Raw genomic sequence first — 21438 nt, 5'->3', positions numbered from 1 at the left:
ATTTCAGTGTTTATAGAGATAGCGGTGTAGTTATTTCCATGTGTAAAGAGATAGCTGAGTAGATATTTCCATGTATATGCAGATAGCTGTGTAGTTATTTCCATTTTCATGCAGACAGCGGTGTAGATATTTCCATGTTGAAACAGATAGCGGTGTAGATATTTCCATGGTGAAACAGATAGCGGTGTAGATATTTCCACGTTTATACAGATTGCGGTGAAGATGTATGCATGTTTACACAGATAGCGGTGTAGATATTTCCATCTTCATACAGATAGCGGTGTAGATATTTCCGTGTTCATCCAGATGGCGGTGTAGATATATCCATGTTCATACAGATAGCAGTGTAGATATTTCCATGTTCATACAGTTAGTGGTGTAGATATTTCCATGCTCATACAGATAGCGGTGTAGCTATTTCCATGTTCACACAGATAGCGGTGTAGAAATTTCCAAGTTCATAGAGATAGCGGTGTAGATGTTTCCATGTTCATACAGATAGCGGTGCTGATATTTCCATGTTTATACAGGTAGCGGTGTAGATATTTCCATGTTTATACAGATTGCGGTGTAGATATTTCCATGTTTATACAGATAGCGGTGTAGATATTTCCAAGTTTATACAGATAGCGGTGTAGATATCTCCATCTTAATATAGATGGCGGTGTAGATATTTATATGTTCATACAGATGGCGTTGCAGATATTTCCATGTTCATACAGATGGCGGTGCGGATATTTCCATGTTTATAGAGATAGCGCTGTAGTTATTTCCATGTGTAAAGAGATAGCTTTGTAGATATTTCCATGTATATGCAGATCACTGTGTAGATATTTCAATTTTCATGCAGATAGCGTTGTAGATATTTCCATGTTCAAACAGATAGCGGTGTAGATATTTCCATGTTCATACAAATAGCGGTGTAGATATTTCCATGTTCATACAGATAGCGGTGTAGATATTTCCATGTTCATACAGATAGCGGTGTAGCTATTTCCATGTTCATAAAGATAGCGGTGTAGGTATTTCCATGTTCATCCAGATGGCTGTGTAGATATATCCATGTTCATATAGATGGCGGTGAAGATATTTCCATGTTCATACAGATAGTGGTGTAGATATTTCCATGTTCATACATATAGCGGTGTAGGTGTTTCCATGTTCATAGAGATAGCGGTGCTGATATTTCCATGTTTATACAGGTAGCGGCATAGATATTTCCATGTTTATACAGATAGCGGTGTAGATATTTCCATGTTTATACAGATAGCGGTGAAGATATCTCCATCTTAATACAGATGGCGGTGTGGATATTTATAAGTTCATACAGATGGCGGTGCAGATATTTCCATGTTCATTTGGATGGCGGTGTTGATATTTCCATGTTTATAGAGATAGCGGTGTAGTTATTTCCATGTGTAAAGAGATAGCTTTTTAGATATTTCCATGTATATGCAGATAGCATTGTAGATATTTCTATTTTCATGCAGAGAGCGGTGTAGATATTTCCATGTTCATAAACATAGCGGTGTAGATATTTCCATGTTTATACAGATAGCGGTGAAGATGTATGCATGCTTACACAGATAGCGGTGTAGACATTTCCATGTTAATACCGATGGCGGTGAAGATATTTCCATGTTCATACAGATAGCGGAGTAGATATTTCCATGTTCATACAGATAGCAGTGTAGATATTTCCATGTTCATACAGATGGCTGTGTAGATATATCCATGTTCATACAGATGGCGGTGAAGATATTTCCATGTTCATACAGATAGCGGTGTAGATATTTCCATGTTCATAGAGATAGCGGTGAAGATATTTCCATGTTCATACCGATAGCTGTGCTGATATTTCCATGTTTATACAGGTAGCGGCGTAGATATTTCCATGTTTATACAGATAGTGGTGTAGATATTTCCATGTTTATACAGATAGCGGTGTAGATATTTATAAGTTTATACAGATAGCGTTGTAGATATCTCCTTTTAATACAGATGGCGGTGTAGATATTTATATGTTCATACAGATGGCGGTGCAGATATTTCCATGTTCATACAGATGGCGGTGTAGATAGTTCCATGTTTATAAAGATAGCGGTGTAGTTATTTCCATGTGTAAAGAGATAGCTTTGTAGATAATTCCATGTATATGCAGATAGCTGTGTAGATATTTCCATTTTCATGCAGACAGCGGTGCAGAGATATTTCCATGTTCAAACAGATAGCGGTGTAGATATTTCCATGTTCATACAGATAGCGGTGTAGATATTTCCATGTTTATACAGATTGCGGGGAAGATGTATGCATATTTACACAGATAGTGGTGTAGATATTTCCATGTTCATACAGATAGTGGTGTAGATATTTCCGTGTTCATCCAGATGGCTGTGTAGCTATTTCCATGTTCATACAGATAGCGGTGTAGAAATTTCCATGTTCATAGAGATAGCGGTGTAGATATTTCCATGTTCATACAGATAGCGGTGCTGATATTTCCATGTTTTTACAGGTAGCGGTGTAGATATTTCCATGTTTATATAGATTGCGGTGTAGATATTTCCATGTTTATACAGATAGCGGTGTAGATATTTCCAAGTTTATACAGATAGCGGTGTAGATATCTGCATCTTAATATAGATGGCGGTGCAGATATTTATATGTTCATAGAGATGGCGGTTCAGATATTTCCATGTTCATGCAGATGGCGGTGTAGATATTTGTATGTTTATAGAGATAGCGCTGTAGTTATTTCCATGTGTAAAGAGATAGCTTTGTAGATATTTCCATGTATATGCAGATCGCTGTGTAGATATTTCCATTTTCATGCAGATAGCGGTTTAGAAATATCCATGTTCAAACAGATAGCGGTGAAGATATTTCCATGTTCATAGAGATAGCGGTGTAGATATTTCCATGTTTATACAGATAGCGGTGAAGATGTATGCATGTTTACACAGATAGCGGTGTAGATATTTCCATGTTCATACAGATAGCGGTGTAGATATTTTCATGTTCATCCAGATGGCTGTGTAGATATATCCATGTTCTTACAGATGGCGGTGAAAATATTTCCATGTTCAGATAGCGGTGTAGATATTTCCATGTTCATACAGATAGCAGTGTAGGTATTTCCATGTTCATACAGATAGCGGTGCTGATATTTCCATGTTTATACAGGTAGCGGTGTAGATATTTCCATGTTTATACAGATAGCGGTGTAGATATTTCCATGTTTATACAGATAGCGGTGTAGATATTTCCATGTTTATACAGATAGCGGTGTAGATATCTCCATCTTAATACAGATGGCGGTGCAGATATTTATATGTTCATAGAGATGGCGGTTCAGATATTTCCATGTTCATACAGATGGCGGCGTAGATATTTCCACGTTTATAGAGATAGCGGTGTAGTTATTTCCATGTGTAAAGAGATAGCTTTGTAGATATTTCCATGTATATGCAGATAGCTGTGTAGATATATCCATTTTCATGCAGATAGCGGTGTAGATACTTCCATGTTCAGATAGCGGTGTAGATATTTCAATGTTCATACAGATTGCGGTGTAGGTATTTCCATGTTTATACAGATAGCGGTGAAGATGTATGCATGTTTACACAGATAGCGGTGTAGATATTTCCATGTTCATACAGATAGCGGTGTAGATATTTCCATGTTCATCCAGATGGCTGTGTAGATAAATGCATGTTCATACAGATGTCGGTGAAGATATTTATATCTTCATACAGATGGCGGTGTAGATATTTCCATGCTCATACAGATAGCGGTGTAGATATTTCCATGTTTATACAGATAGCGGTGTAGATATCTCCATCTTAATACAGATGGCGGTGCAGATATTTCCATGTTCATACAGATGGCGGTGTAGACATTTCCATGTTTATAGAGATATCGGTGTAGTTATTTCCATGTGTAAAGAGATAGCTTTGTAGATATTTCCATGTACATGCAGATAGCTGTGTAGATATTTCCATTTTCATGAAGATAGCTGTGTAGATATTTCCATGCTCAAACAGATAGCGGTGTAGATATTTCCATGTTCATACAGATAGCGGTGTAGATATTTCCATGTTCATACAGATAGCGGTGAAGATATTTCCATGTTCATACAGATAGCGGTGTAGATATTTCCATGTTCATACAGATAGCGGTGTAGATATTTCCATGTTCATACAGATAGCGGTGTAGCTATTTCCATGTTCATACAGATAGCGTTGTAGATATTTCCATGTTCATCCAGATGGCTGTGTAGATATTTCCATGTTCATACAGATAGCGGTGCTGATATTTCCATGTTCATACAGATGGCGGTGTAGATATTTCCATGTTTATAGAGATATCGGTGTAGTTATTTCCATGTGTAAAGAGATAGCTTTGTAGATATTTCCATGTATATGCAGATAGCTGTGTAGATATTTCCATTTTCATGCAGATAGCGGTGTAGATATTTCCATGCTCAAACAGATAGCGGTGTAGATATTTCCATGTTCATACAGATAGCGGTGTAGATATTTCCATGTTTATACAGATAGCGGTGAAGATGTATGCTTGTTTACACAGATAGCGGTGTAGATATTTCCATGTTCATACAGATAGCGGTGTAGATATTTCCATGTTCATCCAGATGGCTGTGTAGATATATCCATGTTCATACAGATGGCGGTGAAGATATTTCCATGTTCATACAGATATCGGTGTAGATATTTCCATGTTTATACAGATAGCGGTGTAGATATTTCCATGCTCATACAGATAGCGGTGTAGATATTTCCATGTTTATACAGATAGCGGTGTAGATATCTCCATCTTAATACAGATGGCGGTGCAGATATTTATATGTTCATACAGATGGCGGTGCAGATATTTCCATGTTCATACAGATGGCGGTGTAGATATTTCCATGTTTATAGAGATATCGGTGTAGTTATTTCCATGTGTAAAGAGATAGCTTTGTAGATATTTCCATGTATATGCAGATAGCTGTGTAGATATTTCCATTTTCATGCAGATAGCTGTGTAGATATTTCAATGCTCAAACAGATAGCGGTGTAGATATTTCCATGTTCATACAGATAGCGGTGTAGATATTTCCATGTTTATACAGATAGCGGTGTAGATATTTCCATGTTTAAACAGATAGCGGTGTAGATATTTCCATGTTCATACAGATAGCGGTGTAGCTATTTCCATGTTCATACAGATAGCGGTGTAGATATTTCCATGTTCATCCAGATGGCTGTGTAGATATTTCCATGTTCATACAGATAGCGGTGCTGATATTTCCATGTTCATACAGATGGCGGTGTAGATATTTCCATGTTTATAGAGATATCGGTGTAGTTATTCCCATGTGTAAAGAGATAGCTTTGTAGATATTTCCATGTATATGCAGATAGCTGTGTAGATATTTCCATTTTCAAGCAGATAGCGGTGTAGATATTTCCATGCTCAAACAGATAGCGGTGTAGATATTTCCATGTTCATACAGATAGCGGTGTAGATATTTCCATGTTTATACAGATAGCGGTGAAGATGTATGCTTGTTTACACAGATAGCGGTGTAGATATTTCCATGTTCATACAGATAGCGGTGTAGATATTTCCATGTTCATCCAGATGGCTGTGTAGACATATCCTTGTTCATACAGATAGCGGTGCTGATATATCCATGTTCATACAGATGGCGGTGTAGGTATTTCCATGTTTATAGAGATATCGGTGTGGTTATTCCCATGTGTAAAGAGATAACTTTGTAGATATTTCCATGTTTATGCAGATAGCTGTGTAGATATTTCCTATTTTTGCAGATAGCGGTGTAGATATTTCCATGCTCAAAGAGATAGCGGTGTAGATATTTCCATGTTCATACAGATAGCGGTGTAGATATTTCCAGGTTTATACAGATAGCGGTGAAGATGTATGCTTGTTTACACGGATAGCGGTGTAGATATTTCCATGTTCATACAGATAGCGGGGTAGATATTTCCATGTTCATCCAGATGGCTGTGTAGACATATCCATGTTCATACAGATAGCGGTGCTGATATTTCAATATTCATCCAGATGGCTGTGTAGATATTTCCATGTTCATACAGATAGCGGTGCTGATATTTCCATGTTTATACAGGTAGTGGTGTATATATTTCCATGCTTATACAGATAGCGGTGTAGATATTTCCATGTTTATACAGATAGCGATGAAGATGTATGCATGTTTACACAGATAGCGGTGTAGATATTTCCATGTTCATACAGATATTGGTGTAGATATTTCCATGTTCATAAAGATAGCGGTGTAGATATTTCCATGTTCGTACAGATAGCGGGGTAGATATTTCCATGTTCATCCAGATGGCTGTGTAGACATATCCATGTTCATACAGATAGCGGTGCTGATATTTCCATATTCATCCAGATGGCTGTGTAGATATTTCCATGTTCATACAGATAGCGGTACTGATATTTCCATGTTTATACAGGTAGTGGTGTATATATTTCCATGCTTATACAGATAGCGGTGTAGATATTTCCATGTTTATACAGATAGCGATGAATATGTATGCATGTTTACACAGATAGCGGTGTAGATATTTCCATGTTCATACAGATAGCGGTGTAGATATTTCCATGTTTATACAGATAGCGGTTAAGATGTATGCATGTTTACACAGATAGCGTTGTAGATATTTCCATCTTCATCCAGATGGCTGTGTAGATATATCCATGTTCATACAGATGGCGGTGAATATATTTATATCTTCGTACAGATGGCGGTGTAGATATTTCCATGCTCATACAGATAGCGGTGTAGATATTTCCATGTTTATACATACAGCGGTGTAGATATCTCCATCTTAATACAGATGGCGGTGCAGATATTTATATGTTCAAACAGATGGCGGTGCAGATATTTCCATGTTCATACAGATGGCGGTGTAGATATTTCGATGTTTATACAGATATCGGTGTAGTTATTTCCATGTGTAAAGAGATAGCTTTGTAGATATTTGCATGTATATGCAGATAGCTGTGTAGATATTTCCATTTTCATGTAGATAGTGGTGGAGATATTTCCATGCTCAAACAGATAGCGGTGTAGATATTTGCACGTTCATACAGATAGCGGTGTAGATATTTCCATGTTTATACAGATAGCGGTGAAGATGTATGCTTTTTTACACAGATAGCGGTGTAGATATTTCCATGTTCATACAGATAGCGGTGTAGATATTTCCATGTTCATCCAGATGGCTGTGTAGACATATCCATGTTCATACAGATAGCGGTGCTGATATTTCCATGTTCATACAGATGGCGGTGTAGATATTTCCATGTTTATAGAGATATCGGTGTAGTTATTTCCATGTGTAAAGAGATAGATTTGTAGATGTTTCCATGTATATGCAGATAGCTGTGTTGATATTTCCATTTTCATGCAGATAGCGCTGTAGATATTTCCATGGTCAAACAGATAGCAGTGTAGATATTTCCATGTTCATACAGATAGCGGTGTAGATATTTCCATGTTTATACAGATAGCGGTGTAGATATTTCCATGTTTATACAGATAGCGGTGTAGATATTTCCATGTTCATACAGATAGCGGTGTAGATATTTCGATGTTCATACAGATAGCGGTGTAGATATTTCCATGTTCATACAGATAGCAGTGTAGGTATTTCCATGTTCATACAGATAGCGGTGCTGATATTTCCATGTTTATACAGGTAGCGGTGTAGATATTTCCATGTTTATACAGATAGCGGTGTAGATATTTCCATGTTTATACAGATAGCGGTGTAGATATTTCCATGTTTATACAGATAGCGGTGTAGATATCTCCATCTTAATACAGATGGCGGTGCAGATATTTATATGTTCATAGAGATGGCGGTTCAGATATTTCCATGTTCATACAGATGGCGGTGTAGATATTTCCACGTTTATAGAGATAGCGGTGTAGTTATTTCCATGTGTAAAGAGATAGCTTTGTAGATATTTCCATGTATATGCAGATAGCTGTGTAGATATATCCATTTTCATGCAGATAGCGGTGTAGATACTTCCATGTTCAGATAGCGGTGTAGATATTTCAATGTTCATACAGATTGCGGTGTAGGTATTTCCATGTTTATACAGATAGCGGTGAAGATGTATGCATGTTTACACAGATAGCGGTGTAGATATTTCCATGTTCATACAGATAGCGGTGTAGATATTTCCATGTTCATCCAGATGGCTGTGTAGATAAATGCATGTTCATACAGATGTCGGTGAAGATATTTATATCTTCATACAGATGGCGGTGTAGATATTTCCATGCTCATACAGATAGCGGTGTAGATATTTCCATGTTTATACAGATAGCGGTGTAGATATCTCCATCTTAATACAGATGGCGGTGCAGATATTTCCATGTTCATACAGATGGCAGTGTAGACATTTCCATGTTTATAGAGATATCGGTGTAGTTATTTCCATGTGTAAAGAGATAGCTTTGTAGATATTTCCATGTACATGCAGATAGCTGTGTAGATATTTCCATTTTCATGAAGATAGCTGTGTAGATATTTCCATGCTCAAACAGATAGCGGTGTAGATATTTCCATGTTCATACAGATAGCGGTGTAGATATTTCCATGTTCATACAGATAGCGGTGAAGATATTTCCATGTTCATAAAGATAGCGGTGTAGATATTTCCATGTTCATACAGATAGCGGTGTAGATATTTCCATGTTCATACAGATAGCGGTGTAGCTATTTCCATGTTCATACAGATAGCGTTGTAGATATTTCCATGTTCATCCAGATGGCTGTGTAGATATTTCCATGTTCATACAGATAGCGGTGCTGATATTTCCATGTTCATACAGATGGCGGTGTAGATATTTCCATGTTTATAGAGATATCGGTGTAGTTATTTCCATGTGTAAAGAGATAGCTTTGTAGATATTTCCATGTATATGCAGATAGCTGTGTAGATATTTCCATTTTCATGCAGATAGCGGTGTAGATATTTCCATGCTCAAACAGATAGCGGTGTAGATATTTCCATGTTCATACAGATAGCGGTGTAGATATTTCCATGTTTATACAGATAGCGGTGAAGATGTATGCTTGTTTACACAGATAGCGGTGTAGATATTTCCATGTTCATACAGATAGCGGTGTAGATATTTCCATGTTCATCCAGATGGCTGTGTAGATATATCCATGTTCATACAGATGGCGGTGAAGATATTTCCATGTTCATACAGATATCGGTGTAGATATTTCCATGTTCATAAAGATAGCGGTGTAGATATTTCCTTGTTCATACAGATAGCGGTGCTGATATTTCCATGTTTATACAGATAGCGGTGTAGATATTTCCATGCTCATACAGATAGCGGTGTAGATATTTCCATGTTTATACAGATAGCGGTGTAGATATCTCCATCTTAATACAGATGGCGGTGCAGATATTTATATGTTCATACAGATGGCGGTGCAGATATTTCCATGTTCATACAGATGGCGGTGTAGATATTTCCATGTTAATAGAGATATCGGTGTAGTTATTTCCATGTGTAAAGAGATAGCTTTGTAGATATTTCCATGTATATGCAGATAGCTGTGTAGATATTTCCATTTTCATGCAGATAGCTGTGTAGATATTTCAATGCTCAAACAGATAGCGGTGTAGATATTTCCATGTTCATACAGATAGCGGTGTAGATATTTCCATGTTTATACAGATAGCGGTGTAGATATTTCCATGTTTAAACAGATAGCGGTGTAGATATTTCCATGTTCATACAGATAGCGGTGTAGCTATTTCCATGTTCATACAGATAGCGGTGTAGACATTTCCATGTTCATCCAGATGGCTGTGTAGATATTTCCATGTTCATACAGATAGCGGTGCTGATATTTCCATGTTCATACAGATGGCGGTGTAGATATTTCCATGTTTATAGAGATATCGGTGTAGTTATTTCCATGTGTAAAGAGATAGCTTTGTAGATATTTCCATGTATATGCAGATAGCTGTGTAGATATTTCCATTTTCAAGCAGATAGCGGTGTAGATATTTCCATGCTCAAACAGATAGCGGTGTAGATATTTCCATGTTCATACAGATAGCGGTGTAGATATTTCCATGTTTATACAGATAGCGGTGAAGATGTATGCTTGTTTACACAGATAGCGGTGTAGATATTTCCATGTTCATACAGATAGCGGTGTAGATATTTCCATGTTCATCCAGATGGCTGTGTAGACATATCCTTGTTCATACAGATAGCGGTGCTGATATATCCATGTTCATACAGATGGCGGTGTAGGTATTTCCATGTTTATAGAGATATCGGTGTGGTTATTCCCATGTGTAAAGAGATAACTTTGAAGATATTTCCATGTTTATGCAGATAGCTGTGTAGATATTTCCATTTTCATGCAGATAGCGGTGTAGATATTTCCATGCTCAAAGAGATAGCGGTGTAGATATTTCCATGTTCATACAGATAGCGGTGTAGATATTTCCAGGTTTATACAGATAGCGGTGAAGATGTATGCTTGTTTACACGGATAGCGGTGTAGATATTTCCATGTTCATACAGATAGCGGGGTAGATATTTCCATGTTCATCCAGATGGCTGTGTAGACATATCCATGTTCATACAGATAGCGGTGCTGATATTTCCATATTCATCCAGATGGCTGTGTAGATATTTCCATGTTCATACAGATAGCGGTGCTGATATTTCCATGTTTATACAGGTAGTGGTGTATATATTTCAATGCTTATACAGATAGCGGTGTAGATATTTCCATGTTTATACAGATAGCGATGAAGATGTATGCATGTTTACACAGATAGCGGTGTAGATATTTCCATGTTCATACAGATATTGGTGTAGATATTTCCATGTTCATAAAGATAGCGGTGTAGATATTTCCATGTTCGTACAGATAGCGGGGTAGATATTTCCATGTTCATCCAGATGGCTGTGTAGACATATCCATGTTCATACAGATAGCGGTGCTGATATTTCCATATTCATCCAGATGGCTGTGTAGATATTTCCATGTTCATACAGATAGCGGTACTGATATTTCCATGTTTATACAGGTAGTTGTGTATATATTTCCATGCTTATACAGATAGCGGTGTAGATATTTCCATGTTTATACAGATAGCGATGAATATGTATGCATGTTTACACAGATAGCGGTGTAGATATTTCCATGTTCATACAGATATTGGTGTAGATATTTTCATGTTCATCCAGATGGCTGTTTAGATATATCCATGTTCATACAGATGGCGGTGAAGATATTTCCATGTTCATACAGATATCTGTGTAGATATTTCCATGTTCATAAAGATAGCGGTGTAGATATTTCCATGTTCGTACAGATAGCGGTGCTGATATTTCCATGTTTATACAGATAGTGGTGTAGATATTTCCATGTTTATACAGATAGCGGTGTAGATATTTCCATGTTTATACAGATAGCGGTGTTGATATTTCCATGTTCATACAGATAGCGGTGCAGATATTTCCATGTTCATACAGATAGTGGTGTAGATATTTCCATCTTCATACAGATAGCGGTGTAGCTATTTCCATGTTCATACAGATAGCGGTGTAGATATTTCCATGTTCATCCAGATGGCTGTGAAGATATTTCCATGTTCATACAGATAGCGGTGCTGATATTTCCATGTTTATACAGGTAGCGGTGTAAATATTTCCATGGTCATACAGATAGCGGTGTAGATATTTCCATGTTTATACAGATAGCGGTGTAGATATTTCCATGTTTACACACATAGCGGTGTAGATATCTCCATCTTAATACAGATGGCGGTGTAGATATTTATATCTTCAAACAGATGGCGGTGCAGATATTTCCATGTTCATACAGATGGCGGTGTACATATTTCCATGTTTATAGAGATAGCGGTGTAGTTATTTTCATGTGTAAAGAAATTTCTTTGTAGATATTTCCATGTATATGCAGATAGCTGTGTAGATATTTCCATTTCCATGGAGATAGCGGTGTAGATATTTCCATGTTCAAACAGATAGAGGTGTAGAAATTTCCATGTTCATACAGATAGCGGTGTAGATATTTCCATGTTTATACAGATAGCGGTGAAGATGTATGCATGTTTACACAGATAGCGGTGTAGATATTTCCATGTTAATACAGATAGCGGTGTAGATATTTCCATGTTCATCCAGATGGCTGTGTAGATATATCCATGTTCATACAGATGGCGGTGAATATATTTCCATGTTCATACAGATAGCAGTGTAGATATTTCCATGTTCATACACATAGTGGTGTAGGTATTTCCATGTTCATGCAGATAGCGTTGTAGCTATTTCCATGTTCATACATATAGCGGTGTAGATATTTCCATGTTCATCCAGATGGCTGTGTAGATATATCCATGTTCATACAGATGGCGGTGAAGATATTTCCATGTTCATACAGATGGCGGTGTAGATATTTCCATGTTCATACAGATAGCGGTGTGGACATTTCCATGTTCATACAGATAGCGGTGTAGGTATTTCCATGTTCATACAGATAGTGGTGTAGATATTTCTATGTTCATACAGATATCAGTGTAGATATTTCCATGTTCATACAGATTGCCGTGCTGATATTTCCATGTTTATACAGGTAGCGGTGTAGATATTTCCATGTTTATACAGATAGCGGTGTAGATATTTCCATGTTTATACAGATAGCGGTGTAGATATTTCCATGTTTATACGGATAGCGGTGTAGATATCTTCATCTTAATACAGATGGCGGTGTAGATATTCATATGTTCATGCAGACGGCGGTGTAGATAGTTCCATGTTCATACAGATGACGGTGTAGATATTTCCATGTTTATAGAGATAGCGGTGTAGTTATTTCCATGTGTAAATAGCTGTATAGATATTTCCATGTGTATGCAGATAGCTTTGTAGATATTTCCATTTTCATGCTGATACCGGTGTAGATATTTCCATGTTCAAACAGATAGTGGTGTAGATATTTCCATGTTCATACAGATAGCAGTGTAGATATTTCCATGTTTATACAGATAGTGGTGAAGGTGTATGTATGTTTACACAGATAGCGGTGTAGATATTTCCATGTTCCTACAGATAGCGGTGTAGATATTTCCATGTTCATCCAGATGGCTGTGTAGATATATCCATGTTCTCACAGATGGCGGTGAAGATATTTCCATGTTCATACAGATAGCGGTGTAGATATTTCCATGTTCATACAGATAGCGGTGTAGATATTTCCATGTTCATACAGATAGCGGTGGTGATATTTCTATGTTTATACAGATAGCGGTGTAGATATTTCCATGTTTATACAGATAGCGGTGTAGATATTTCCATGTTTATACAGATAGCGGTGTAGATATTTCCATGTTTATACAGATAGCGGTGTAGATATTTCCATGTTCATCCAGATGGCTGTGTAGGTATTTCCACGTTCATACAGATAGTGGTGATGATATTTCCATGATCATACAGATGGCGGTGTAGATATTTCCATGTTTATAGAGATATCGGTGTAGTTATTTCCATGTGTAAAGAGATAGCTTTGTAGATATTTCCATGTATATGCAGATAGCTGTGTAGATATTTCCATTTTCATGCAGGTAGCGGTGTAGATATTTCCATGCTCAAACAGATAGCGGTGTAGATAATTCCATGTTCATACAGATAGCGGGGTAGATATTTCCATGTTTATACAGATAGCGGTGAAGACGTATGCTTGTTTACACAGATAGCGGTGTAGATATTTCCATGTTCATACAGATAGCGGTGTAGATATTTCCATGTTCATCCAGATGGCTGTGTAGACATATCCTTGTTCAAACAGATAGCGGTGCTGATATTTCCATGTTCATACAGATGGCGGTGTAGATATTTCCATGTTTATAGAGATATCGGTGTAGTTATTTCCATGTGTAAAGAGATAGCTTTGTAGGTATTTCCACGTATATGCAGATAGCTGTGTAGATATTTCCATTTTCATGCAGATAGCGGTGAAGATATTTCCATGCTCAAACAGATAGCGGTGTAGATATTTCCATGTTCATACAGATAGCGGTGCAGATATTTCCATATTTATACAGGTAGTGGTGTACATATTTCCCTGCTTATACAGATAGCGGTGTAGATATTTCCATGTTTATACAGATAGCGGTGAAGATGTATGCATGTTTACACAGATAGCGGTGTAGATACTTCGATGTTCATACAGATAGTGGTGTAGATATTTCCATGTTCATCCAGATGGCTGTGTAGATATATCCATGTTCATACAGATGGCGGTGAAGATATTTCCATGTTCATACAGATATCGGTGTAGATATTTCCATGTTCATAAAGATAGCGGTGTAGATATTTCCATGTTCATACAGATAGCGGTGCTGATATTTCCATGTTTATACAGATAGCGGTGTAGATATTTCCATGTTTATACAGATAGCGGTGTAGATATCTCCATCTTAATACAGATGGCGGTGCAGATATTTATATGTTCATAGAGATGGCGGTTCAGATATTTCCATGTTCATACAAATGGCGGTGTAGATATTTCCATGTTTATAGAGATAGCAGTGTAGTTATTTCCATGTGTAAAGAGATAGCTTTGTAGATATTTCCATGTATATGCAGATAGCTGAGTAGATATTTCCATTTTCATGCAGATAGCGTTGTAGATACTTCCATGTTCAAACAGACAGCGGAGTAGATATTTCAATGTTCATACAGATAGCGGTGCAGATATTTCCATGTTTATACAGATAGCGGTGAAGATGTATGCATGTTTACACAGATAGCGGTGTAGATATTTCCATGTTCATACAGATAGCGGTGTAGATATTTCCATGTTCATCCAGATGCCTGTGTAGATATATCCATGTTCATACAGATGTCGGTGAAGATATTTATATCTTCATACAGATGGCGGTGTAGATATTTCCATGCTCATACAGATAGCGGTGTAGATATTTCCATGTTTATACAGATAGCGGTGTAGATATCTCCATCTTAATACAGATGGCGGTGCAGATATTTCCATGTTCATAAAGATGGCGGTGTAGATATTTCCATGTTTATAGAGATATCGGTGTAGTTATTTCCATGTGTATAGAGATAGGTTTGTAGATATTTCCATGTATATGCAGATAGCTGTGTAAGTATTTCCATTTTCATGCAGATAGCAGTGTAGATATTTCCATGCTCAAACAGATAGCGGTGTAGATATTTCCATATTCATACAGATAGCGGTGTACATATTTCCATGTTCATACAGATAGCGGTGTTGATATTTCCATGTTCATCCAGATGGCTGTGTAGACATATCCATGTTCATACAGATAGCGGTGCTGATATTTCCATATTCATCCAGATGGCTGTGTAGATATTTCCATGTTCATACAGATAGCGGTGCTGATATATCCATGTTTATATAGGTAGTGGTGTACATATTTCCATGCTTATACAGATAGCGGTGTAGATATTTCCATGTTCCTACAGATAGCGGTGTAGATATTTCCATGTTCATCCAGAGGGCTGTGTAGATATATCCATGTTCATCCAGATGGCTGTGTAGATATATCCATGTTCATACAGATGGCGGTGAAGGTATTTCCATGTTCATTCAGATAGCGGTGTAGCTATTTCCATGTTCATACAGATAGCGGTGTAGATATCTCCGTGTTCATACAGATAGAGGGGCTGATATTTCCATGTTCATACAGATAGCGGTGCTTATATTTCCATGTTTATACAGGTTGCGGTGTAGATATTTCCATGTTTATACAGATAGCGGTGTAGATATTGCCATGTTTATACAGATAGCGGTGTAGATATTTCCATGTTTATACAGATATCGGTGTAGATATCTCCATCTTAATACAGATGGCCGTGTAGATATGTACATGTTCATACAGATGTCGGTGCAGCTATTTCCATGTTCATACAGATGGCGGTGAAGATATTTCCATGTTCATACAGATAGCGGTGCAGTTATTTCCATGTGTAAAGAGATAGCTGTGTAGATATTTCCATGTATATGCAGATAGCTGTGTAGATATTTAAATTTTCATGCAGATAGTGGTGTAGATATTTCCATGTTCAAACAGATAGCGGTTTAGATATTTCCATGTTCATACAGAGAGCGGTGTAGATATTACCATGTTTATACAGATTGCGGTGAAGATGTATGCATATTTACACAGATAGCGGTGTAGATATTTCCATATTCATACAGATAGTGGTGTAGATATTTCCGTGTTCATCCAGATGGCTGTGTAGATATATCCATGTTCATAGAAATAGCGGTGTAGATATTTCCATGTTCATACAGGTAGTGGTGTAGATATTTCCATGTTCATACAGATAGCGGTGTAGCTATTTCCATGTTCATACAGATAGCGGTGTAGAAATTTCCATGTTCATAGGGATAGCAGTGTAGATATTTCCAAGTTTATACAGATAGCGGTGTAGATATCTCCATTTTAATATAGATGGCGGTGTAGATATTTATATGTTCATACAGATGGCGGTGCAGATATTTCCTTGTTCATACAGATGGCGGTGTAGCTATTTCCATGTTTATAGAGATAGCGCTGTACTTATTTCCACGTGTAAAGAGATAGCTTTGTAGATGTTTCCATGTGTATGCAGATCGCTGTGTAGATATTTCCATTTTCATGCAGATAGCGGTGTAGATATTTGCATGTTCAAACAGATAGCGGTGTAGATATTTCCATGTTCATACAGATAGCAGTGTAGATATTTCCATGTTTATACAGATAGCGGTGAAGATGTATGCATGTTTACACAGATAGCGGTGTAGATATTTCCATGTTCATACAGATAGCGGTGTAGATATTTCCATGTTCATCCAGATGGCTGTGTAGATATATCCATGTTCCTACAGATGGCGGTGAAGATATTTCCATGTTCATACAGATAGCGGTGTAGTTATTTCCATGTGTAAAGAGATAGCTGTGTAGATATTTCCATGTATATGCAGATAGCTGTGTATATATTTCCATTTTCATGCAGATAGCGGTTTAGGTATTTCCATGTTCAAACAGATAGCGGTGTAGATATTTCCATGTTCATAGAGATGGCGGTGTAGATACTTCCACGTTCATACAGATAGAGGGGCTGATATTTCCATGTTCATACAGATAGCGGTTTAGATATTTCCATGTTCATACAGATAGCGGTGCTGATATTTCCATGTTTATACAGGTAGCGGTTTAGGTATTTCCATGTTTATACAGATAGCGGTGTAGGTATTTCCATGTTTATACAGATAGCGGTGTAGATATTTCCAAGTTTATACAGATAGAGGTGTAGATATCTCCATCTAAATACAGATGGCGGTGTAGATATTTATATGTTTATACAGATGGCGGTGCAGATATTTCCATGTTCATACAGATTTCAGTGTAGATATTTCCGTGTTTATAGAGATAGCGGTGTAGTTATTTCCATGTGTAAAGAGATAGCTTTGTAGATATTTCCATGTATATGCAGATAGCTGTTTAGATATTTCTATTTTCATGCAGATAGCTGTTTAGATATTTCCATGTTCGTACAGATAGCGGTGTAGATATTTCCATGTTCATACAGATAGCGTTGTAGATATTTCCATGTTTATACAGATAGCAGTGAAGATATATGCATGTTTACACAGATAGCGGAGTAGATATTTCCATGTTCATACAGATAGCGGTGTAGATATTTCAATGTTCTTACAGATAGCGGTTTAGATATTTCCTTCTTAATACAGATGGCGGTGTAGATATTTATATGTTCATACAGATGGTGGTGCAGATATTTCCATGTTCATACAGATGGCGGTGTAGATATTTCCACGTTTATAGATTTAGAGGTCTAGTTATTTCCGTGTGTAAAGAGATAGCTGTGTAGATGTTTCCACGTATATGCAGATAGCTTTGTAGATATTTCCATTTTCATGCAGATAGCGGAGTAGATATTTCCATGTTCAAACAGATAGCGGTGTAGATATTTCCATGTTCATACAGATAGCAGTGTAGATATTTCCATGTTTATAGAGATAGCGGTGAAGATGTATGCATGTTTACACAAATAGCGGTGTAGATATTTCCATGTTCAAACAGATAGCGGTGTAGATATTTCCATGTTCATCCAGATGGCTGTGTAGATATATCCATGTTCCTACAGATGGCGGTGAAGATATTTCCATGTTCATACAGATAGCGGTGTAGTTATTTCCATGTGTAAAGAGATAGATGTGTAGATATTTCCATGTATATGCAGATAGCTGTGTATGTATTTCCATTTTCATGCAGATAGCGGTATAGATATTTCCATGTTCAAACAGATGGCGGTTTAGATATTTCCATGTTCATAGAGATAGCGGTGTAGATACTTCCATGTTCATACAGATAGAGGGGCTAATATTTCCATGTTCATACAGAGAGCGGTGCTGATATTTCCATGTTTATAGAGATAGCGGTGTAGGTATTTCCATGTTTATACAGATAGCGGTGTAGATATTTCCAAGTTTATACAGATAGCGGTGTAGATATCTCCATCATAATACAGATGGCGGTGTGGATATTTATATGTTTATACAGATGGCGGTGCAGATATTTCCATGTTCATACAGGTGGCGGTGTAGATATTTCCGTGTTTATAGAGATAGTGGTGTAGATATTTCCGTGTTCATCCAGATGGCTGTGTAGATATATCCATGTTCATACAGATAGTGGTGTAGATATTTCCATGTTCATACAGATAGCGGTGCTGATATTTCCATGTTTATACAGGCAGCGGTGTAGCTATTTCCATGTTCCTAAAGATAGCGGTGTAGATATTTCCATGTTTATACAGATAGCGGTGCTGATATTTCCATGTTTATACAGGCAGCGGTGTAGATATTTCCATGTTTATACAGATAGCGGTTTAGATATTTCCTTCTTAATACAGATGGCGGTGTATTCATATGTTCATACAGATGGCGGTGTAGATATGTCCATGTTTATACAGATAGCAGTGTAGATATCTCCATCTTAATACAGATGGCGGTGTAGATATTTATATGTTCATACAGATGGCGGTGCAGATATTTCCATGTTCATACAGATGGCGGTGTAGTTATTTCCATGTTCATACAGGTAGTGGTGTAGTTATTTCCATGTGTAAAGAGATAGCTGTGTAGATATTTAAATGTATATGCAGATAGCAGTGTAGATATTTCCATTTTCATGCAGATAGCGGTGTAGATATTTCCATGTCCAAACAGATAGCGGTGTAGGTATTTCCATGTTCATACAGATAGCGGTGTAGATATTTCCATGTTCATACCGATAGCGGTGCATATATTTCCATGTTTATACAGATAGTGGTGAAGATGTATGCATGTTTACACAGATAGCGGTGTAGATATTTCCATGTTCATCCAGATGGCTCTGTAGATATATCCATGTTCATACAGATAGCGGAGAAGATATTTCCATGTTCATACAGATAGCGGTGTAGATATTTCCATGTTCATCCAGATGGCTGTGTAGATATATCCATGTTCATACAGATATCGGTGTAGATATTTCCATGTTCATACAGATAGCGGTGTAGCTATTTCCATTTTCATACACATAACGGTGTAGCTATTTTCATGTTCATATAGATAGCAGTGTAGATATTTCCATGTTCATACAGATAGCGGTGTAGATATTTCCATTTTCATACAGAGAGCGGTGCTGATATTTCCTTGTTTATACAGATAGCGGTTTAGATATTTCCTTCTTAATACAGATGGCGGTGTAGATATTTATATGTTCAAACAGATGGCGGTGCAGATATTTCCATGTTCATACAGATGGTGGTGTAGATATTTCCATGTTTATAGATATAGCGGTGTAGTTATTTCCATGTGTAAAGAGATAGCTGTGTAGATATTTCCATGTATATGCAGATAGCTGTGTAGATATTTCCATTTTCATGCAGATAGCGGTGTAGATATTTACATGTTCAGATAGCGGTGTAGATATTTCCATGTTCATTCAGATAGCTTTGTAGATATTTCCATGTTCATACAGATAGCGGTGTAGATATTTCCATGTTCATACAGGTAGCGGTGTAGATATTTCCAGGTTCATACAGATAGCGGTGCTGATATATCCATGTTCATACAGGTAGCGGTGTAGATATTTCCATGTTTATACAGATAGCGGTGTAGATATTTCCATGTTTATACAGATAGCGGTGTAGATATTTCCATGTTTATTCAGATAGCGGTGTAGATATCTCCATCTTAATAGAGATGGCGGTGTAGATATTTATATGTTCATACAGATGGCGGTGCAGATATTTCCATGTTCATACAGATGGCGGTGTAGACATTTCCATGTTCATACAGATAGCGGTGTAGTTATTTCCATGTGTAAAGGGATAGCTGTGTAGATATTTCCATCTATATGCAGATAGCTGTGTAGATTTTTCCATTTTCATGCAGATAGCGGTGTATATATTTCCATCTTCAAACAGATAGCGGTGTAGATATTTCCATGTTCATAGAGATAGCGGTGTAGATATTTCCATGTTTATACAGATAGCGGTGAAGATGTATGCATGTTTACACAGATAGCGGTGTGGATATTTCCATGTTCATCCACAGCGCTGTGTAGATATAACCATGTTCATACAGATAGCAGTGTAGATATTTCCATGTTCATACAGATAGCGGTGCTGATATTTCCATGTTTATACAGGTAGCGGTGTAGATATTTCCATTTTCATACAGATAGCGGTGTAGATATTTCCATGTTTATAGAGATAGCGGTGTAGATATTTCCATGTTTATACAGATAGCGGTGTAGATATCTCCATCTTAATACAGATGGCGGTGTAGATATTTATATGTTCATACAGATGGCGGTGCAGATATTTCCATGTTCATACAGATGGCGGTGTAGATATTTCCATGTTCATACAGATAGCGGTGTAGTTATTTCCATGCTTAAAGAGATAGCTGTGTAGATATTTCCATGTATATGCAGATAGCAGTGTAGATATTTCCATTTTCATGCAGATAGCGGTGTAGATATTTCCATGTTCAAACAGATAGCGGTGTAGATATTTCCATGTTCATACAGATAGCGGTGCAGATATTTCCATGTTCATACAGATAGCAGTGTAGATATTTCCATGTTTATAGAGATAGCGGTGAAGATGTATGCATGTTTACACAGAGAGCGGTGTAGATATTTCCCTGTTCATCAAGATGGCTGTGTAGATATATCCATGTTCATACAGATAGCGGTGTAGATATTTCCATGTTGATACAGATAGCGGTGTAGATATTTCCATGTTCATCCAGATGG

Source organism: Gorilla gorilla, chromosome 10, assembly GCF_029281585.2.
Source record: "Gorilla gorilla gorilla isolate KB3781 chromosome 10, NHGRI_mGorGor1-v2.1_pri, whole genome shotgun sequence".
Lineage (NCBI taxonomy): Eukaryota > Metazoa > Chordata > Mammalia > Primates > Hominidae > Gorilla > Gorilla gorilla.
The sequence above is the reverse complement of the archived record's forward strand: the minus strand, read 5'-3'. Positions refer to the sequence as shown.